Here is a 14066-nt window from a genome sequence, read left to right as displayed (position 1 = left end):
ATGCATTGTACAATAAAGTATTTAAGACCCCAATAATTGTGTTGTAAAGTACTCATAAATACAAAAAGTGGGAGCATCGCGTTGTAACGGATTCGCGTTGTAACGGATTCGCGTTATAACGGGGTTGAGCTGTACAATAAACGTGGTTAAAACAAAATAAGTAACCGTTTTAAAACATCTTGCAGTGGCTCTAGTTTTATATTTTGTTAAGTTTTGGGGAGAGATCCTACCTGTATTCTTACCTGTATTAAATAACACTCCCGTTTGGTTTCACGAAAGTAAGGGGTGTATAAGCACAGTTATTTGATATAATTACAGGTTTTAATAAATAATTTGACAGGGGAATTGGACAAAAATCTATCCCCAATTTTAAATGAGAGGTAACATGTTGAATGAGATGAATAAAAATCTACTTGTGTCCAGCTCTGAGGAGGAACTTCGGGATATAATAGGCATAATTTAACAGTAAAGCCGATGCAAACAAGGAATCATTCAGCCGTTTTCTAAAGCTTGTTCTATGTCGTTTTAACATGACTTTGTGGGAGTCTCATGGATGTGGGGTCAGTAACTGCTTCAGCACAGGTGGCTTAGTCGTTATGACTGAGCCACTGGTTTGACCACCTGTGCTGAAGCAGGGATATCCTACAAACCTGACCTGTTGGTGGCGCTTGAGGACTGGAGTTGCCCACCCTTGGTATGCACGTTTAATTCATATAATGTTATTATTTTGCCCCATGAGCATGTCCTGCTGTTTTTTTTTTCTTCTCCAGTGTTACAAAATCTGTAGCATCAGAAGTTACCATGGTAACCTATAGACGGCACTGCGGCTCTTGGCAGAGACCTCCATTTTAACTTCCCGGACACTTAGTTATTTCAAACGCTTCTATCTCCTGAAAGGATCATCGGATAGAATTAAAACGGCTTCGGGGAGAGCGCTCCTAAACCTGGACTACTGATTTACAGGGATGCTTTATTTAACCCCTTTGCTGCTATGGGTGCAAAGCTCTCTGGCAGAGAGAGTTAACCCCTGTAATGCCGGAAAGGCATTGTTGGCACATCTCTTTGCAGACACATTTGGGGGGGGGGTGTTAATATTCCGGGTTAGCGTGTCGCATAACGCGTCTGACCTGTGTGGGAGGGTGCAGATCCCATTAACATAACTCACAGTACTCACTTATTTGGTTATGCAAATTCCATGCATCAATTACCACCCTGTCTGGGACCTCTGCTTGATTATTAAGCGGAGCTAGATAAAGGGATACACTGTCCCCCCCTCTGTCTCTCCACCCCCCCCCCCCTTTCCCATTCCACCCCCGGCAGGGCACGTCCCTGAGATGGAATAAAAAGATGACTTTGGGGACAGATAGCACATGTACTGTACGCTAGTCGCACTACGCAACATTGTCTGGCGCTGAAACACGGTGAAAGCACTTAGCAGCCAAATTGTTATGGTTTATGTTACCATTTTAAAGCAACTGCCCTCGCTAATGACGCATTTTTTTTTAAATCTCTTTTTGCCCTTTCTGACGCTCTTTTTATTTTTAAAATGTGTTACGTGGTTCAGGAGATAGAGTTGTTATTTTTTTTTTCATATTAAGTGTCTTGGTGGTTAAAATGGAACCCTCTCCCCCCTCCCAGAACCCTGTGCAGTCTGGAGGTTACCATGGTAACCACAGAAGCTAGAGGTGAAGAAAATCTAAATGATAAATCACTAAAAAAAATAATTGTGTGTATGTATGTATGTATATATATATATATGTATGGTATATATATATATATATATATACCTTTTATCAAGGACCAAAACATCGATCTCACCTGCAAATATAAAGATGTATTGATTTTTCTTTATTAAGACGAGTGTGCTGGTTTTTGTGTTGTGTGATATCTAACCACTTGTTGTTCCATGCTGTATCCACGCCTCTGGTGGGCAGGCATTAGAAATAAAGAATATCACTTGTGAGCACATTCACATGTCTTAGACAGGTCTGCACCACATGCGCTTTCACCATTATCACCTAGCATACGATCCACTGCAGCAAGGGATTCTGGGAAATGACATGCAAATAGGCACACAATGTGTCATCTTTTGCATGCAATCCATTTTTACATGGAACCCTTCTAAGCAAATGCTCTCCTGTTCACACAGCTTTTAAGCGCAAAGCCAGAGAAACAAGCACTGATAACATTCCAAGAGACACTGTTTTTAAGTATACCCTTTGCTTGCTTCATTCATTGTAACATCGCCGGAAGAAGAGATCAGTGTATCTCGAAAGCTCGCACAAATAAAAGCATTTCGTTAGCCACAGAACGGTATCATCTATTTATTTTTTTATTATATATATATATATATTTATATATATATATATTACTCTGGGGTGACAAGATAACAATGAGTTAGACTCCTATAGGCTTCTGGGGGGGTTGGCTTGCATCTTTAGGGATATGTAGGGCATTTTAATATGGGAGATTTATACCCTAAACTGGATAATGACGCGTCCTGTTACCAAAGAATGTTCTTTTCATCACGGTTTCCGCTCCGCAATGCGTGGCAGGCCTCTCCGGCAGTGAAGGGGTTAAGAAGACAAGGGCACAAAATGGTCAAAGGGTGTCGTGTGGTCAAAGTGTAGGATGGGGGGCTGGTTTGGGGGCGGAGGGGGCGGTGTATGAATGAGGCTGGTTTTTGGGAAGCCTTTGTCCTACTGAAGGCTGTAAATTTTTCTACTGCAAAAACAGGCATCAATCTGTCTCCCTTTTTATGTGCAGGGTGGGAACTGAGGGAGGAAAAAGGGGCAGTTGTGGGTGTTTCTCCAACTTTATGAGCAAGACCACTGAGGCTTTTATGTGTGTGCGTGCGCGCGCGTACATATATATGTATAACCCTGCTCACTTCATGTAACTGTATTTGTAACCATGTATCTGTCATCATAACTCTGCCCAGGACATACTTGAAAACGAGAGGTACTGTAACTCAGTGTATTACTTCCTGGTAACACATTTTATAAATAACTACATTTGTATTCTCTCTTCTTTCTTCTCTCTCTCAATCCTGACCTGTTGGGGGAGAAGGGGGTCTTTAGGACTTTAGGACTGGAGTTCAGAACGCCTGCCTATAACGCTGGTTATTCGGCCTGTCAGTCCCGTTTTATTTTTATTCTCTTACCTTCGTGTCACAGGAAAAGATTTCTTTTATTTATAACCTTCTTCTCGTGAGATTTAGATCTTAAGAAAGATTGAACCACTTTTTTTCCCCGGTAACAATGTCACTACGTCTCTGCAAACAGGACTGTCCCCGCTTGTCTTTCAGGCGGTGTAATCGGTGGAATTCCAGCGTTATCGGCTCATTCATGTTCTCCCCTTTTTTTTTGTTAACGATGGCAGCATAATTAGTTCAAACAAACGGGATAAAGTCTGGAAAAACAATCGACAAACCGATTACAAACAGTTTTATCACAAAGGAGATTAGGTAAATCTTTTAAAAACACGACACAGGTAACTGGGTTTTTTTTGCTGCTGTTTTCGTGAGAGGTTTTTTCCCCCCATATTTTTGAAAGAAATCTAGGTGAAATGTTGGTCATTTTTGTATTATTATTATTGTTGTTGTTATTATTATTAGAAAAAACACATACAGCCCCACTCCTCACATCCCCTCCCAGTCTACGAATTTGCACAACCCCTGCTTTACCAATGATGCTTCGACTCTCACACTCACTCACACTCACTCACACACTCACTCACACACACTCTCACACACACTCACGCACTCACGCACTCTCACTCTCTCACACACACACTCGCTCCTCTACTCCAGCCCTCCTTAATCACTGGTGAGCTAAACATTGAGCAGTGAATCCATTTCAATGTTTGGTGAGGTGCCCAAAAATGCCGGGCATTACCAGCCAAATAATGCCTGGAATTGTAACCAATCAGGAGGCGGCATTTCACAAATGCCCTCCTATATAGCCTGTAATGGTTCTTGGTTCTGTTCCTAGCTGTCTGCTCTTGTTCACCGGCCAGGTCTGACAGCTGCTGACCTTTTAACCGTGTCCCTCCCACAGACTGCTAGTAAACATCAGATGTCTGCTAGGGGGGTGGGATATGTAGCATTTGTGGACAGGGGATCTTCTTCTCAAAGTGTTTCCCCTCCGCTCGCTCCGCTTGGGGTACAAAGGGTCTGTTTGTTTGTTTTTTGCAGACTGTTTGCCTTTCTTAGTCCAGACATGATGGACCAAGTATTTGCATTCTGTCTGGTCTCCCAAATATAGACTGACAGCCAAGGGTGAGGGATGTTCTGTTCCCACAAAAATTAGCACCAATACTTGGGAAAACGATGGTATACAGCAGGGGTGCTCAACTCCATTCTTCATAACCCCCCCTCCCCCTCCCCAACAGGTCGGGTTTTCAGGATATCCTGAGCCACCTGTGCTGAAGCAGGGACGGATTGAGCCGTCTGTGCTGAAGCTGGGATATTCATCAGGTCAGGTTTTCAGGATATACCCGCTGTAGCACAGGTGGCTCAGTCTTCGACTGAACCTCTGATTGAGCCAGCTGTGCTGAAGCAGGGATATCCTGAAAACTTGACCTGGTGGGGGGAGGGGGTAGGAACTGGAGTTGAGCCCCCCCGCCCCCCCTTGGTATACAGTGTTAGTAATATTTATATGCAGGTTAAAAATGACATAGAAAACAAAGCCGCTGATGATGACAGATAAAGGGATTTTCCCTCATCATTTTGGAACCCACACAATTTCCGTATTTCCTTACTGTTAAAGAGAAGGATATATCTTAGGATCGCCGTATTTTCTGTAACGTGGGTTCTGTAGGACAGCGTTTCCTTCGGGGGCGTCAGATTAACCCGTGGGAAGAGAGATCCGAATGGGGAGTTTAGTGACTGGTCCATGATGTGATATTGCCTTGAAAATAATAGGAAAAAGTGAGAATGTAACTGTTACCCTGAATGCTGCCGCTAATCGCGAGCGTGTCAGTGCTATAGGATGGGCATGAACTAAAAAAAGGTGACACGGTGTGCTCATTTGCGTGTCGTTACCCAGAATCCCCGCCTGCAGGGGAAGCACTAGGAGATAATGGGGGATAGCAGCGATGCAGACCTGTCTGAGACATGAATGTGCTCACACGTGGTATTTTTTTTTTTTTTTTTTTTTTTTTTTTTTTAATTACGTTTTCTCAGGGGTATTTTTTTTTTTTTTTTTTTCAATTTATTTTTTATTGTTTTAGAGAGACATAACAAATATATTGTCCATACAACAAAGAGCATTAACAGTTTGTCATCTGAAATAAAATAATTGATATAACACGCGTCTCTCATGAGCTTAACAAAGGATAGAGAAGAACGTAGAAAAGAAGAAAAAGAAGGGTGGGAGGGGTGGAATGGGGGGAGGGGTAGGACAAGCCCATTTGTCTGGTATTTCTGTATTTATTTATATAAATGATATATATTTATATATATTTCCCTAGTTTCCTGGCCATATTTCCCAAATTTTGTGAAATTTGTCAGTTTTCTGGTTCAACTGTGCTGTGAGGAGCTCCATCATCTTTATTTCCCTTAGTCTCCGTAAGACAGTCTGCACGTGGTATTTTTATTTTTATTTAGTGTACACTACACGGGGGAGGGTTTCTGTCATCTTTATTTTTTTCCCCCCTCACCCTAACATATTAACCCTTTGTGGTTAACACTATTGAAAATATAAAGTTGACTAGTGCTTTGGCATTTAACCAATTTTTTGCAGGAACTTTGAAGTTAATGTGGGGGGAAAAAGCGAGTCCTGAAATGCTGAGTGAGTGCCACGGATTGCACTTTTAATCTGGTCCACGTGGATATTAGCACCAATCATTCTAGTTATACAGTGATGCCCGCGTAGGCAGCGCTCTGTTCTTTATTTGCCTTGTGTTGTAATATTGCAAACAATGGGCATAAGTGCAATAGGTAAATGGCAATATAAGGCACAGGGGACAGACCCTGGCCCCAAGAACTTACAATCAAAGTGTTTGATCATCAATTTTATTTTGCCTGGTTAGGGACAGGCGTGCTGATCCTGCTGTGTAGCATGGGGTGGCCAACCCCAGTCCCCAAGGGCCACCAGCATGTCAGGTTTTCAGGATATCCCTGCTTCAGCACAGGTGGCTCAGTCAAAGAGCCTGCTTCAGCACAGACGGAGCCCCTGCGTGAGCCACCTGTGCTGGAGCAGGGATATCATGAAAACCTGACCTGTTGGTGGCCCTCGAGGACTGGAATTGGCCAGCCCTGCTTTAAACCCCCCCAACTGCTGGAGCGTCCAGCAAAGGCGAGTGCGCGCGCCTGCAGCGCCGTCTGCCGCGACACTTTAACCCAGTGTCTGGATGCAGGAATCCCCGAGGTTAAGGCCCCGGTCAAGTGTCGTTTCGGAACAAAACGACTGGCGGGCAGGAAGGGAGAAGGTAGCGTTGCGGTCTCCTTTTCCACACGCATTCTGCGACAAGCTGTGTATTGTCTGCCAAGAAAACCTGCCCGGGCCGTCACGTGACTCGTCTCTCTGGAGAAGGTCTCTGTCACCCCGGTGTGCGCCGTCTTGCGAGGCCCGGGGACTGGTCGGAGTTGCCCCGCGTTAGATGTCTGGCTTGCTTTTGGGGAGGTGTTTTCAGCATTCTACGGGATCTCTGTATAGTCTCTATTTTCTGAGCTGGTCCTGTGCAAATATTGGTCATTTTAAGGCTTAGATCCACAAGCCTCAGCTACAGCAGGGCTATCCAAGCCATAGTTTTCCCTCTTTCATTTTGAAGCAGGGGTGTCTCCGGAGCTGAACCCCCCATTAATTTTAGCTGCGGAAGCTGAACCCCCATTCATTTTCACCTCCTTCCGGGAATACTTACCTCCGTAGGGTGTGCCGGTAGTCCATCCGCTTGGCCAGCAGGGTTCATGTAATGGCAGCACCCCCTGGGGAGGCCTGTATCTCCCCGGAGCTGCTTCCCGGTGATACTTCCATAGGGGGGGTGTGCCGATAGCCGCCCTGCTTGCAGGGTTCATATAGGTCTGTATCTCAGGAATCAGGGGGTCCCATGGAACTAAAATAAATGGGGTTCGGCTTCCGAGACCCCCCCCCCCCCATGTTTCGATCCTAATGTAACACAAAATAAGAAAAGCATGGGCTTGCTTTGCCCCTTGCTTTGCCCCTTGCATTGCCCCTTGCTTTGCCCCTTGCTTTGCCCCTTGCATTGCCCCTTGCTTTGCCCCTTGCTTTGCCCCTTGCTTTGCCCCTTTGATGCAATGCTCTTTACGGGAGAAAATATGGTGTAACGCTGGCTTCAATTTCTGTTTTTCCACATATGTACGGCCAATTTTTCCGCCAGCAGCATGCTCCCTACACGGAGAAGCGCGGTGAATATATATATATATTTTTTTTTAACGCAGGGGTGCGCAAACTATTCCCCCTGCCTGCCCCCCTCCTGCTGTCACCCCCCCTCTCCGGGCGGGCTCTGGTGTCAAATGACGCCGTGGGGTCATGTGACATCACGTCGCCCCCCCGGCATTCAATTTGAATGCCTTGTGGGAAGCGCGGGGCGTCTGTAACCGCCGCTGCCCCCCCTGAAAATCTCTCGCCCCCCAGTTTGCGCACCCCGTGCGTTCTGTGGCGCAGTACTTCTGAATGTATACCGTCCGTAGTAAGTGAAATTGTCCCTTTACAGAGCTTTGTGAATCTGGGGCTAAGTTTAACCTGAACTTGTGATTTTTGTGTGTTTGTCTCCCCAGACTCACAATAATAAAGGGGAGAAGCCCCGATAAGAAACAGGAGTTGGCAGCTTGTATTTCTTAGTGTGTTTTTAGGAATGTATACAAATGGCGATTTCCTGTTCCAGCAAATCACAGACTTTTGGGGGACTATTTTGTCCCAACGCCATTTAAAGGGGTAATCCAAGCGGCACTTAAAACAAAAATATATATATTTTTAACATACGCAGACTCTCGTTACCTTTATTGAAGATGAATTACGTAAGCTGCCGATCGTTTCGCTCTCCCGTGATCGATCAGCAAAAGACCCGGCTTCCTAGGGTTCACTAAATGGGCCGCCTTTCAGTTTAAACCGATCCTTCAGCCAGTGTAACTCAGCAGCTACAATGTAACCTTCTACTACTGCAGTAACATTATCAATTGTTACAGTTTGCAGCTCAAACTGCTGGGAACATTGGCAACAAATGATCACAAACAGGAAAGTGTTGCAAAGATCTTGCACTGCTGGTGAGGTGGGCTAAAGCCTGCGATAGAAATCAAAGGATGCTCAGTATAGTACAACTCATTAAAAGATGTAATTAAGAGTTGAGTTTGCACCTTTAACATAATTCCATTCACCAAAAGGTACAGCGTGAAAGATAAAATAAGGGTGGTGTGCATTTAAAAAAAAAATACTTTGGTGTTTTTATGTGTCTAAAAATAAACAACGGAGCAGTCCCACTTCTGTACAAATATAAATATACAGTATATATATATACCAATGATCTCTACTATGTTCCACATTGTCTCCCGGTTTAATGATTTAGAAGAAGAAAAAAATGTTCAATTATGATGATATACACAATACAGTATATACTGCGGCTTTGTATCCACGGCTACAACCGGCTCCCGACTAACTGTGAGAATAAACCCGTGCGGTATTAGCCGGGGCTTAATTCTAAAGCCGGACTAAGAAAATTCACAATCATTTAAAAGCGGTAACACAAAAAATGATCAGAAATATTATGTCTGGGGAAAAAAAAAAGGGGGGGGGGGATTTACTGAACAATTTCACTCCCGATAAATATAATCCCTTTTTTGGGGGCCAACTCACTTAACCCTTTCTGCTCTGCACCACGTTTTAGGCCGCACTGGTAAAGGAAGGCTTGCCTACCTGGGGCTGAGGTGTACAGGTGAGTTACTTCCGTGGCAGGAGCTGCTGTTTAGTTTGCAGTAACAGCTGCGGGCAGGTCTAGACATTATGTAAATAAGTGGCATCTCTGGTTTGACAGGGAGCGTCTGGGCGTCCTGCGCCGTACACATTCGCACGTCCGCTGCTGTGTCGCAGGCAACGGAAGCCATAAATACGGCTGTCACCCAGTTCCGGGCCATGGCGAGAGGTCCTGGCCGGCTTGGATATATAGGCCGGTAGATGTGGAGGCAGGCTATGTATATCTTTACTGGTGTATGTATATCTTCACTAGCTGAACGTTGCTCGGGAAATGTTATTTATTTATTAAAATGTGTTACCAGGAAGTATTACATTGAGAGTTATCTCTCGTTTTCAGGTATGTCCTGGGCACAGAGTTATAACAATACGTGGTTACATTAAGTGAGCAGAGGTTATACCAGTGGTTTCCAACCTTTTTTTTTTGGTTAAGGAGCCCCATGTGAAATTTTGAAGAACCCCCAACCCTCTCTAACAGCGTGTCTGAGATCAGATGCATTGTAAGGAACCCCAACCCTCTCTAATAGCGCGTCTGAGATCAGAGGCATTGTAAGGAACCCCAACCCTCATTAATAGCGCGTCTGAGATCAGATGCATTGTAAGGAACCCCCAACCCTCTCTAATAGCGCGTCTGAGATCAGATGCATTGTAAGGAACCCCAACCCTCTCTAATAGCACGCCTGAGATCAGATGTATTGTAAGGAACCCCAACCCTCTCTAATAGCGCGTCTGAGATCAGATGCATTGTAAGGAACCCCAACCCTCTCTAATAGCGTGCCTGAGATCAGATGCATTGTAAATTCTTCTGTATTTGGTACAATTTTAAAATGACCTGAAAATTACAGGGACCCCTTTAGGGGCGCCCGGGGAAACGTTAAGGTTCCTAGGAACCCTGGTTGAAAAACACTGGGTTATACAGTCAATTCACATGCATTTCATGGACAGATAGTTAGAAAATTGGGTACAGGGGATAAACGGGCTGGTGAGTTTCAGATTGAAATAGAGCAATTGTAAGAGGCCCCAAGAATACTGAGATTTATAAATGGATCATTTCATTTTTTTTTGTTTTCCGTTTCTTAATGATAAATAATTATTTGTATTTTGTGTGTGTGTGTGTGTGTGTGTGTGTGTGTGTGTGTGTGTGTGTGTGTGTGTGTGTGTGTGTGTGTGTGTGTGTGTGTGTGTGTGTGTGTGTGTGTGTGTGTGTGTGTGTGTGTGTGTGTGTGTGTGTGTGTGTGTGTGCAATAATATTGTATGACAAAAGTCAACAACAAATAAAAATATCACTTGTGAGCATGTTCATCTGTCTCCTAGAACATGTACGTTGGGACAAATTAAGGAAATAAGAAGAAGATCCCTGTCCCAAGGAGCTTACAATCTAAAAGGGTCGAGAGTGGAAACACAAGGCTTGTGTATAAATGTATGTATTGAGGGGAGCGCCTGATTGTGAGAACAATTCCAGAGCTGGGGTGCAGCGCGGGAAAGGTCTTGGAGTCGGACGTAAGGGGATACAATGCGTGAGGTGGGGAGGTGAGGATCATGAGATGAACGCATTGTGTGTAGGACAGTAGTTGGAGATGAGGTCAGAGATGTAGAGAGGCGCTCCTAAGTTATGTACAGCTTTGTAGGTACGCACAGGTGTCTTGAATTTACCTATATACCCCGCTGAGTCAGCCAACGTATCGATTTGGATGGTGAGGCGGCAGAATAAGGGCAGTGGATGAAGTTATATTCGCCTGGCAGTGGCATTTCAACAAGCGGTCTGTCTGAACAAGCTCCTCACCCCTACCACACGCAGCACTTATCATCTGAGACCTGACTCCAAAAGACTGTTCATGGTCCCAAGGATCAACAAAGTATCCGGCCGTTCCTCCTTCTCTTACCGTGCACCCCAAAACTGGAACAGTCTACCGGAGACTCTCACAGCCGCCACCAGTCTAAGTTCTTTCAAAACTAAAGCTGTCTCACATTTTAATCTGGTCTGTAACTGTTACATACGCCTATAATATATTATCTCTAACTGTGCACGCAATGTATTGTATATAATGTATAACCCTGTTCATTTATGTAACTGTATTTGTAACCATGTATTATTTGTCATCTTAACTCTATGCCCAGGACATACTTGAAAACGAGAGGTAACTCTCAGTGTATTACTCCCTGGTAAAACATTTTATAAATAAATAAATACAATTCAGAAAGTGTGCGTGTGTGTGTGTGTGTGTGTGTGTGTGTGTGTGTGTGTGTGTGTGTGTGTGTGTGTGTGTGTGTGTGTGTGTGTGTGTGTGTGTGTGTGTGTGTGTGTGTGTGTGTATGTATATATATATATATATATATATATATATATATATTTATTTCTCCTATGAATTAACCTTCTGGTCTCTCTTGCATTAAGTCTTCCGTATCCATTTCGGATTTGCCAGCTTTATTTTGATGAGGGCAATAGTCGGGGGGCGGAGGGGGAGAAGCCGCCCCAGATCTCGGAGAGCCTGCGATAAATGGAATGACATGCCAGATGAAAGTCCGTGGCAGGGAGCTGGCTGCCCAGAATGCCAATGACTCCCGGATGTCTCCTCACACAGACAGGCACAGCTAACAAGATTAGATTTTCATAAATTTCAGACGCTTCTGATCCTCATGCCTCAGTGACCAGCCAGACACAAGTGTTTACACATTTTATTCCGCGGGAAGACGGGGGCAGGTGGGGAGATCGGGATGAGACGGCAACTTCTCAAGTCCGTTTAACCTCTTTGATGCATAAAAATAAAAAAAATAGATAAAACATTGTGGAGAGAAGGGGCCGACCCCCTTTGCAGAGCTCAGCTGCTGCCTCCAGAGACCGGCCTAGTGAAACAGTAAAGGGTTAATATGCCGCACTCCTTACCCCCCCCCCCTTTTTTGGGGGGGGGTTACTCCCTGCGTTTCAGGTTCTCCAGCACAGGCAGGGTTAAGGAAGGGACAAGCAGAGACGCGTTCAGCCCAGCGCCTGCCGTGTGTGAACTTGCCTCGTTTGAAATGTGTCCAGCTCTAGGGAGAGTGCCAAATGAGGGTGCCGTGACCTTCCCCTGCCCTTGGGAGATTATTTTGTCACGGGGCTGTTGTTGTTGAAGGGACGGTTAGGTGACCCCGGTCTGACATTGTTTAGGAACCACAATTTTCGGTTAAGCATGCGTGTGTGTGTGTGTACACACACATACATACATACTGTACATATGTGTGCTCATTTACTTGTCATTTCCCAGAATCCCTTGCTGCAGTGGAAGCGCTGTATGCTGGGTGATAATGGTGATTCTTTTTATTTTTTATATAAAACATATATACATGATATATTATATATAGGTACACACATGGGCGTGGCTGTTTCGCCACGCCCAAATGACGGCAGGCGCATAGCCGTGCCTCGCCGTTGAGACATTCAGCCGTCGGCCGCTTCGCTACTTAGGTAAGAGACTAACCTTAACCCTTACCCTTACACCCCCTAATGTTAACCTCCAGTGCTAACTCTACACCCTACCCTGACAACGTTAGCCTTAAACCCCTTAGCCTAAGCACTAAAGGCCCTAAAGTTAACCCCCTACCCTAAGCAATAAAAACGTACCTTCTCGTAGAAACGGCCGGCGGTGGAGATGCCAGTGGCGTATGGCGTAGTGGCCAAATGTCCAATCCCAATAAATATTATTATTATAATTTTAATGCTAGCTGAAAATATTAATGCTCGTGAATTCTAAAAAAAACAACCACATCCCTCCTCTTCCCCCCCCCCCTATCTCTCTCCCCCCCTCCTCTCTCTCCGCCCCATCACTGACCTTTAATACATTATGATATCCCCAATTCTTTCCGCCTCTCTCCCCTTCTCCGGCATTCTTGCTTTCTCCGTGCACGCCAGCTGACTTCCTCTCTTTCATTCCTTGTCTGCTTTCTGTGTAAACTTTGTAGCTATCTGCCACCAGGCTATGTGCAGTATGATGTCACGGGCCAGATACACAGCTTACCAGGTACAACACCCAGTGGCTGACTTGCTTGAGATAACCTATGAACCTAACGTTCCTAGTAGCGCCCCCTATGGGAGTGTTCGAGAGCATCCAAACCATGACCTGTTGCCTTATTTTGATACATAAAGTAATCCTTCCATGTGCGGTTGTTCTAGGTCTTATAGTTTGGAGGCATGCATAGTGAGACACCCAGACAAACACTCTGAAATATATATATATAGATAGATGTACTGTAACATATGTGAAGGGCAACACTCGTATAACTCGTTTTCCCTTCCAACATGAAGCCAGTGAACCAGTGGACATCGTGACCGGGGCAATTACAGATACAATGTACCCTGTGAGGGCAGCAAACTGGATAGGAGGCCAGAATGCCAGCCACAGAGTTATACCCTTAATGACCACTGCTAGTAGGGGGAGGGGGACCTGGCACAGCATTGTATACAGTATGATGGCCGTGCTGGCAGTGGAGGGGTTAACCGGGTTCATGCCAGAGACGCGCAGGTGAGGGTAGTAATAACTAAACAGCCTAGGCAATTGCTTCGAACTCCCGGAAAATTAATTGGCATCGAAGGCAAAAAGATTCGAGGGAAAATCGCTTTGAAGTTTATGTTCTGGGCCTTCACCCCTCGTCCCAGACGCATGGACCTCCAACTGTGGGGTACAGTGGGGAAGGGGGGGGGGGGAATGTAATACGATACATACATCAATTTATAAACCATCATATTTCTGAATGGGTCCGCGCGTACGTAGGGCCTGCACTCAATCACACACATCATTCGCAACCCATTCGGGGGTTAACTCAAGGACACGGGGGTTGTCCCATCCTCTCATGCCCTCGGGGTTCCCATTGCCTTTAACAAAAGCCCAGGGGAGGGAGGACGGAGGTTTAAAAGGCCACTCTCCACCCGGTCATGCAGCAAGTATTTGAATAAAAGGCCTTGAATTCCAATGAGGGGGGCATTTTTAAATGAGGCCTTTAGCATGTCCCTTTATCCACCCCTCCCGGCTTCTTGTCACAGCAGCACCGCGAGGCAGAGGCGTCGCGAGCCGAATAAAGACGTCTGTTCATGAGATTTCTTTTTTTTTTTTTTTGGAATGGGTTACCAGCCACGGCCTGGGATCCGTGACAAAGGGCGAGAGGCGT

At 45.2% G+C, this 14066-nt stretch overlaps 1 protein-coding gene and 1 long non-coding RNA gene across 3 annotated transcripts in view; one reads left to right on the top strand and one right to left on the bottom strand.

Moving 5' to 3' along the window:
- Window positions 1-14066, top strand: part of PMEPA1 (prostate transmembrane protein, androgen induced 1) — a 70036-nt gene that overhangs the window by 42702 nt on the left and 13268 nt on the right. The window lies entirely within an intron of this gene.
- Window positions 2382-8241, bottom strand: LOC142466974 (uncharacterized). The gene is made up of 3 exons (XR_012788286.1): window positions 7962-8241; window positions 4762-4910; window positions 2382-3411 (listed from the first exon to the last, which is right to left on the bottom strand). It is a non-coding gene; the product is annotated as an uncharacterized LOC142466974 (long non-coding RNA).

Source organism: Ascaphus truei, chromosome 15, assembly GCF_040206685.1.
Source record: "Ascaphus truei isolate aAscTru1 chromosome 15, aAscTru1.hap1, whole genome shotgun sequence".
Taxonomy (NCBI): domain Eukaryota; kingdom Metazoa; phylum Chordata; class Amphibia; order Anura; family Ascaphidae; genus Ascaphus; species Ascaphus truei.
Note: the sequence above shows the minus strand (reverse complement) of the source record. Positions and strands in the feature narration are given on the sequence as shown.